The 8,146-nt window shown below is 54.1% G+C and overlaps 1 long non-coding RNA gene across 3 annotated transcripts; it reads left to right on the top strand.

Moving 5' to 3' along the window:
* The first annotated feature begins 202 nt into the window (after window positions 1-202).
* On the top strand, window positions 203-7,882 carry LOC310890242. Of its 3 annotated transcripts, XR_014577126.1 has the most exons (4): window positions 272-424; window positions 5,716-6,082; window positions 6,189-6,230; window positions 7,761-7,882. It is a non-coding gene; the product is annotated as an uncharacterized lncRNA (long non-coding RNA). The 3 variants fall into 3 exon arrangements; XR_014577127.1 differs by having other exon boundaries at window positions 6,189-7,882; XR_014577125.1 differs by having other exon boundaries at window positions 203-424; window positions 5,716-7,882.
* The last annotated feature ends 264 nt before the right edge of the window (window positions 7,883-8,146 follow it).

Below are 8,146 nucleotides of genomic sequence, written 5' to 3'. Positions count from 1 at the left end.
CCCTGCCTTGCCCGGCCCCGTCCGGCGGGTGCCGCTCGGTGAAAGCCCCGCAGGCTGCGAGGCAGCCGGTGGCCGGAGTCCGACTTGGGGCCGCCGCTCTTGTGCCAGCGGTGTCCCGAGTGTCCCGGTCCCCGCTGCCTTAGGATGGGGTTAGGGCCGCCGAGGGGGAAAAGCAGAGCAAAGCCCTCCCGCCCCCCCCCCGCCCCCCCCCCCCGAGCTTGGCGCTTGGCTGTGAACTTTCCGCCGGGGTAAGTTCTCCTTTAAGAAAAGGAACTGCTCCTTATGCATATTTAACGCCGGGTGTCTGCAGTGCCCAGATGACGCGGGGCTGGAGGCTCGCAGGCAGGACCTGAGCTGTAGGGGAAGTAAAGGAGCCACCCTTCACCCGCACCCTCTCGCTGGGAGCCCCTTGCTCTGAGCCCATGTAAGTCAGAACCGCGGGGCTGGGGGTGGGGGGGGGGGGCTCCCTGCAGGGCGATAAGGGGGCTCTTTGGTCATCCCCATCGCAAACCTGACAGTGCGCTGGAAGGCAGGACACCTCGGACTTTATTATTATCATTTGTTAGCATCGTTATTCTTATTTTCCTGGGGGCGCGGAGCCGAGCGCAGGAGGGAGGAGCCCCCAGGAGCATCCCCCCCGGAGCATCCCCCCGGGACCGAGAGTGCGGGATGAGGCCGGGCAGCCTCCCCCCGGTGGCCCTGTGCACTCCTGTATCCGTCCGGAATGCCAAAATTGCAGGGGAAGGTCAGCCGGGAGCTCTTCCCCCGCAGATCGAGTGGGATGGTGAAAAACTTCGGGTGCTGCGCTCTCGGCGGTTTCCTGCCTTTTAAAGTGAACTTGTTCGAGTGTGTCGCTCCCAATGCGGTTCAGTAGTTGTGCCTTCAAATTAAGTTGCTTTCTCGGTCCTCACTGGGAAAAGCAGACATGTGTCCTCAATTGTATAGCATAAAAAAAAAAAAAAAAAAAAGCCCTACTAGGTACTTTATGATTCCATCTGGAGAAATTAAAAGCCCAGAGCTGTAATGTTTATTCTTACATAGTTTACAAAAAAAAAAAAAAGGGGGGGGGGGGGAAATGTGTGAGACACATGTCTCCAAATATAACCAAAGTGCTTTCCCTTCTGGTTAAAAAGTTGCATGCGAATGTTTTCATTTTAACACTCCCTGCCACCTGTACTTCGCAGGGAAACTTTTCCTGGCGTTAGCGGCGGAGCACCAATAGTACTTATTAATGGATTAATTATTATTATGGCTGCTGAATTGACTTAAAGTGCTTCGGAGGCCAAACTAATCCATGTTAATCAGTTACAATTAATTGTGTTTCAGCTGCTGTTTTAAACACAGTTTCCCAGAGAGGGGAGAGGAAGCTGCTCGTAGAAGGGGGGATGCTCCTGGGTTCCCCCCTACCCCCGGGGGTCTCTGAGACCGGCGCAGCCCATGCCCGGTGCCCGCATAGGGCTTGCGGGAAGGTGCGGGGACAGCTTTGGTGCCAGGCTCCGGGTGCCGAAATCCGCTCAGAGCAGAGGCTGTGGAGCGAGGGGCACCTCCCGGAGGAGATTCCCCCCACCACCACCCCCCACCCCCCCAAGAGCTCGCATTGTGCAGAGGGCAGCAGAGGTGGGGGCTTGTCGTGCTCTGTTTGCTTGGCCGCTTCGGCCCGGGGCTTTTGCTTTGTCCGCGGAGAAAAGGAGGCAGCGGTGGGCAGGAGAGTCAAGGGGGGGGGAGAGGAGGGAGGGAAAAAAAAAATCCCACAGGGAACAGCGGCGGCTGGGCTGGCCCAGCCGGGCAGGGAGCGAGCCGGGCCGGCTGGTGGCAGAGTTGGGCAAAGTTTGGGAAAGCCCCCCCCGAGGGTAGGGGGGCACGCACCGGTTTCCTGAACCCCGGGGGAACCGGCAAGTGGGGGGGGGCTTCCCCTCCGCTGCCAGGGAACGGGTTTTTCCCTAGGAATAACGCTTCCCCCCCCTCCAAGCTCGCTACCAAACTTTGGGACGGGGGAAGGAGGAGGGATGGAGAGGGGCCGGCGGCACCGGGGGGCCCAGCCCGTCCAGGGGGTACACGAGGGGTCACCGAGGCCAGCTCGCACTCCCTAAAGCAAAATCTGCCCCCCTCCCAGCCCTAGCCGTCAATACGATTGTTTTTTTCTTTCTTTTATGGGAGTCCACAAACTGAGAAACTACACTCCTCCCATCCCTCTCCATTCCCTCCGGAATTAGGTTGTTGGGATTCTTTTTTTTTTTTTTCGGTTTGATTTTTTTTTCATCTCCCACTCCGACTCTTTCTCAGGGATTCGCCCTCTTCTTCTTCTTCTTTTTTATTTTTTTTTTCCCCACCCCGTTGACTCTGCTCAGCTTTTGCATAACACGGGCAAGCAAAGCACCAGCCAGCCCTCCCCTTCTACGTGCAGACGGACCTTTCCTGGAGAGCAGCAGACCAAAGAAGCAAAACAACTTTTACCTGCAAGGGAAAACAGTGTGCACCGCCAGCCCCCGCAGCTGTAATTCAATGGAAATGTGGGGAAGGGATGCATTTCTCCCGGGGAAAGGGGACAGACGAGGTGGCAGCGGGCGGCCGGGTGGGCAGGGCACCTCTCCCCTGCTCGTCACGCGTGGAATCGTTTCGTCCAGCTGGAGCGGCTCTTGGTCTTCTCCCAGGGGTGCAGGAAGCACAAAAGCAGGCTGCTTTTGATGAAGCACGCGTCTTAAGCAACTTTCTCCCTCCCTGTTTTTATTTCTTTCCTTCGGCTGCGGGGACGTTGGCGGCCCGAAAAAAAAAAAAAAAAAAAAAAAAAACCACCCTTTTGCGTTTGTGCAGGCACTTTGTCGTCGGGGCAGCGCACCCGCATTAGATTATCGCCGGGGAATTTATTTGCATGCAGCTGCAAAGCCGCAACCCGGCTGCTGACCGCTGCGCATAAAGGGCTGCCGGGGCCGGCCCCTGCCCCGCCGCCGCGGCTCCCAGCGGGAGGGGGGCAGGATCCGGACCCCCCTCCCTTCACCTCGCCCCGTGCTTTTTTTTTACTCCTGGCACAGCCCCGAGGGGTCCCGAGGCTGCAGGTGCGTGCGCCCCAGGGCCAAAAGGGGAGCTCGGCGGCCTTTTTGGAGGGCACCCCGAGAAAAGCTCCCCCAACGCGTGTATCCCAGGGAAAAGGATCTCCGAGGGCTGTTTACGGTGTCTTGAGACCTCCAGTCGTCCTGCTGGTCTTTTTTCCCCCTTACCCCCTCTCTGATGCTCAGACAAGAAAGCTAGTAACCGTTGGAGCAAGGGCTTTAGGCTCCGGCCACCTCCGCTACCTCCAGCCCCCTGGGGCAGCGTGGCGAGCATCCAGCACCTCTGCGTGTCTCCTCGGGCCTCCATCCACCTCGGGCTAGGTCGCCAAGTCTCCTTCACCTCTTCCTGGAGAGCCAGGAGGTCCCCCGGGCTCGGACCCCAAGGGGGAAAAAAGCCCCGAGAGGGGTCGGGGGGTCCCCTCTCTGCGTTGCAGGATGGGGTCAGGGCAGCCCCCTCTCCATCCCCCTGCCCCGACCACAAGCAGGGGGCTCCAGGGGCGGAGACCCCACTGTCACAGTGGTTTCGGCGGCCGGGAGGCAGCCTCCGGGGCTCGCCCCGTCCCGCAAGGCTCCCGTCCTCGCGTGGGAGCTGCGCGGAGCCCCCCGCGTGGGGCGGCCGCGGCGAGCCCCGGGGGCTGAAGCCGTGGGAGCTGGCAGGGGGGCAGAGAGCAGAGAAATGCGAGCAGGAGTGCGGGAGCGAAGCCTTTTGGCAGCCTCCGTGCGGAGAGGGGTGCGTGGGCATCTCCGCGGAGGGTGCCTGGGTTTGTTTGCCAGGGGGTTTGGGACAGCTGCCGGAGGGGATCGTTCCTTCCCAGGAGATGCTTCCCTGTAGGGGCGTCGGGATGCAGCTGGAGGCCGAGGAACAAAGCGGGCATCTCCCGTCAAGGTGACTGACTGGTCCCCTTCCTTTGTTCCTGCCATTGTTAATGACGGGGCTCGCTCGGCTCCGGCCTCGGCCCTGCTGTACGCGGCGTTAACATCGCCTTGGCAGGGCAATTGAAAACCCCAAACCAAACCCCACCGCAACATCAAGGGCGTCAAGCCCAAGCCTAGCTCTTCAGGTAAAAGCTGCCTCTTCTGGGCCGCTGAGGATGGTGCTGTCACCTCGCCTGGGAGCCACAGAAATCCACCTACCATTCGTAAGATTAGGCACATCCATATCCATCGGTAACACCTACGGGAGACACTAACGCCGTCCTTTAGCCCAAAAGAGCATTATTTGCAAATGCGCACTGCTAGAGCACGAGGAAACTCTCACCACGTTTAAAAAAAAAAAAAAAAAAAAAAAAAACTAACAAAATTATTCCTTTAATTTCGGTCATCTAAACGTAGCAGTAAACCTGAGCGTTTATTGACTCATTTTCTTCTTCTCGAGGTAGCGGATGGTATTTAAAGTTCAACATTTCACACAGCTCCTTGTTTAGTTTAATTTCCCCGACAATCTAGGCGATTTCGGCAAACTGAGTTAAGAATTTTTGTACACATTTGGGTATGGATCTGCATAAAATAGAGAAGGCAGCAGAACTGGGGAGTGGATAATTTATTATTTTAGGAAGAGAAGGAAATGCATGTTTGCATGTGTGTGGGTGTGTGTGTGAGAGAGAGAGGGAGGGAGAAACAAATGGAGAGCCTTGCACCTTACATTTGGTCTGTGGCTTTAGCGTGGTCTCTGGAGCAAATATCTATTATATTTCTTTGAGAAATGTCCCACTCGGGCAGATGGGCCCCTGTTTTGAATGAGAGATCTAGAAGATGAAAGAAATGTATGTTACTCCAGCACAATTCTTCACCGAGCCATTTTTTCCCCCCCTCTTAGAAAGATTAGTTTCAGCTCTGCTTTCCTGGGCCCATTTTCTGTCGGGGCAGGGACATAATAATGATCAATGCCCAGCAGTTCTCATTTCTTTTGTACTTGGTAAATATTCAGGATGCCTTGAGCTTGGCGGGGAGGTGGAGAAGTGGACCCAAACTCAACCTCTGGTGTCCCCATCACCTGGCTTTCACCTGCAGCCACACAGAGGGGGAAAACCCCAAGGAAACAGAGAAAAACAGCCAAAAGAAACCCCAATCTGAAGCCTCCTACCACCAGGCACTTGCTTTTGGTATTTCAGCCTTGTGCTGGGCGAAGTGCTCTACCTGGCTTTATACGAGTAGCCCCGAGTGTACAGCAGCAGTGCTCCAGTTGGAAATGGAGCCTGGAGTTGTTGAGCAAACAGCCCCTGCTCGGCTGTAGCGCGCGCGCTCAATGCTCTACAGTCAGCTCGATGGAGCACTGGCAGGGAAGCATCACCAAGCATTTCCAAAACTAATAACAAAAAGGTTACTATATATAAAACGTTTCTACATCCCACACTGCCTCAAGTTGTTTAAATTTCGGTTTTCTGCACATAAATATAGCAGCCATGCGGTTCCCCATTAGCCAGCCCCTGCTTTTTTAAATCAATTCATTTCAATTTGAAAGGATGGCCCCTAACGCAAGACAGTCAACAATCCTTTGGCTTTCTACACTCAGCATGGACCTGGGGAAGAAATAGCGTCTGTCTTTGTCATTTCACACGCCTATTGCGGTGCCTTGACTTTGGGTTTTAGAGCAGGCCTACTCCCGAGGAGGGCAGCAATCCCCAGCTGTTTTCGCCTTTCTAATCCATTTCCCCCCATCTCATCTTAGGCTCCCTCTGAGGAAAGACCAATTCTGCTGGCATCCCGCGTCTGGACTTTGGAGGGCATGGCAGAGCAGCTGGATCTGAAAGCACCATCCCCATAGGTAGAAATCCTCCTCCACACCACACACCTTTCAAGGAAGGCAACGAGGGGACACGTGGAGAGCCCAAACGTCTGGCATCGAGGAACTGAGATCCACCTTGCACTGCCCTGAAGGGAAGTTTGTTCCCAAACCGATTACGTTGTGGCGTTCAGTGCCGGTGTCAAATCGGTTCAAGCCATCCCAAGTGTAAAATAAAGATCTCCGCCCGGGTACGCCCGTCGTGCCAGTGAGCGTGTCTTGCTAACCTTCCTCTGTTTCCTCTGCCTTGAAGGTATCGAGCTGATGTAGCACTATCTTTTCACCCCACTGATGTACGCAATAGGAACAATTCAGGAAAGTTATGTTTAGCTTTTTTTTTTTTTTTTTTTCCCTTGCAGCTGAAGAAATGCAAGCTATCAGAAACAAGCCTATGTTTGAAGGTACAGTTTTCAACACGTGAGTGGGAAACATATGTACTGGCACAATCCTGCTGCTCTGCAAGGGCTGCGTTCGGATTTTGGCTTTTAATCTCAACTCTGTTAGGGAGAGAGAGATGCAAAATGGAAGGGAGCATGATTATTTGTGCTGTAGCCTCGTGATAGTCATCCTATAACCGTTGGGAAGAGAAGCAAAACACTCTGCTAGAGCTCTGGATGAGCCTGAGGTTCAGGGGGACTCGAGTCTTCGCAGGTTCTCACTTTGCCTTTCTTCCCTGAGTGTTTGTTATATGGGGTTCTTTTTTTTTGTCTGCTGTTCTACGTTTTAAACTGAGTAGAGGCTAAACCCTGCTGAGAGAGCAAGCTCCCTCCATCACAAACTCACGTTTGAAAACCTCTACCCCCCTTGACCACCCCCCTTCAAGCCATCCTCCCCTTTCAGGGGAGAAAAGAAAACCTCAAAAGAGAGCGAGAGAGAAGGGGGTTGGGAGGGGAGAGGGAGGGGAGACCCCCTGATTCCTCGGTGACCTGCACAGCTCGGACAGCCCTCCGAGTTCCCCTTCCCCTCCTGTGGACAAACCCCGTTAGAAAAACACATGCCTGCACCTAAGCAACTTTTAATGTGGTTTGGGTTTTTACAATTCAGGTTATGTTTTAGCACTTTCAAGGGGTAAAAAAAAATATAAAATAAAGGTGGGGATGGGCATGGGGAGGGGAGGGGAGGGGAGAAAGTTTGGATTTAGCCTTTTGCTGCTGAAAAAGCACCATAAAATAAAAGAACACAGCCAAGAAGAAACTAAGCAAGCCCATCCCGAAGCCAGCCTTCGCCACGAGGGAGCTGAAGGCACACAATAGCACACAAAAAACAGCAGCTCCAACTCTTAATACCAGCACCCTGCGCTCACCGCCGTGCCGAAACGCCCCGGCCTGTTCTTGGTGGTGCCCTTCAGAGCGGCCACCTTCCGTCTCCGCGGTGCGGCCTCCGTCCCCCCTGCCTGGGGACTTGAGGCTTGGCAGGAAAGTTTCTGCGCTGCTGCAGGCGTATATACACACACAGGGATCTATGTTATCCACACACATGCACACACAGCTTTATATATAGATACGCATGTAGGTGTAGAGTCTATGTTTAAATACTCCTATATATACACACACAGTCCTCCTAGGATGAGGTCATTCCACAAGATCTGGCTGCATCGAACGCCAAGATCTTATCTCCGCCGATCTAAGGAGCAACACAGACGACACGCTAGCAGAAGTGGAAAGAAATTTGGGAGACAAACATTCAACAAGGTGCCCCCGGAGGCCCCTCTGCCGCCCTCCCCAGCCCAAGCACCCACTCGCTCCTTGCATGAGCTGCACCCCGCAGCGTGGGGCTGAGCCCTCCTGCTGCACCTTGAAGTTTTTCCCCCCCTTTTTCTTTCTTTTTGCACCGATGCTCGCCTCCCTAACGCGCTGGTGGGCTGCAGCTTAATACATATATGCATTTTTTCCCCCGTGGCTCCGAAAGTCTTGATGTTTTTTTGATTTCAGCAAACCGAAAACGGAAGGTGGGGGGAGAGATGATGCTCGGCTGCGGGACTCCGAAAGGTTTCGCTTTCCAGCTATCAGCAGCGCCAGGAGACAGCTCCATTAAAAAAAAAAGTAGTTTTCCACCGCTCTTGAAAAGCCGTTATTTTTTACATCGCTTTTAGGGAGATAGATTAACAAAACATCACATTTCAAGCCACTCTGATCTGTAATTAAACGGGGGAGCCGGTTTGTATTCTCCTATGGCTTTTACAGAAGTTGCAGTGATCCAAAGTCAGGTTGCTGTGTCAGAGTGGCATTTTTATTAATGAGAATACAAAAAGCTTGCATATTCTTAGCCCGGCTTGAATTTAGTTGCTAAGCAACCGCTGTATGGTAATTCATCCGCG

The sequence above is a fragment of the Anser anser genome (genome assembly GCF_964211835.1).
Source record: "Anser anser genome assembly, chromosome: 1".
Lineage (NCBI taxonomy): Eukaryota > Metazoa > Chordata > Aves > Anseriformes > Anatidae > Anser > Anser anser.
The sequence above is the reverse complement of the archived record's forward strand: the minus strand, read 5'-3'. Positions and strand labels throughout refer to the sequence as shown.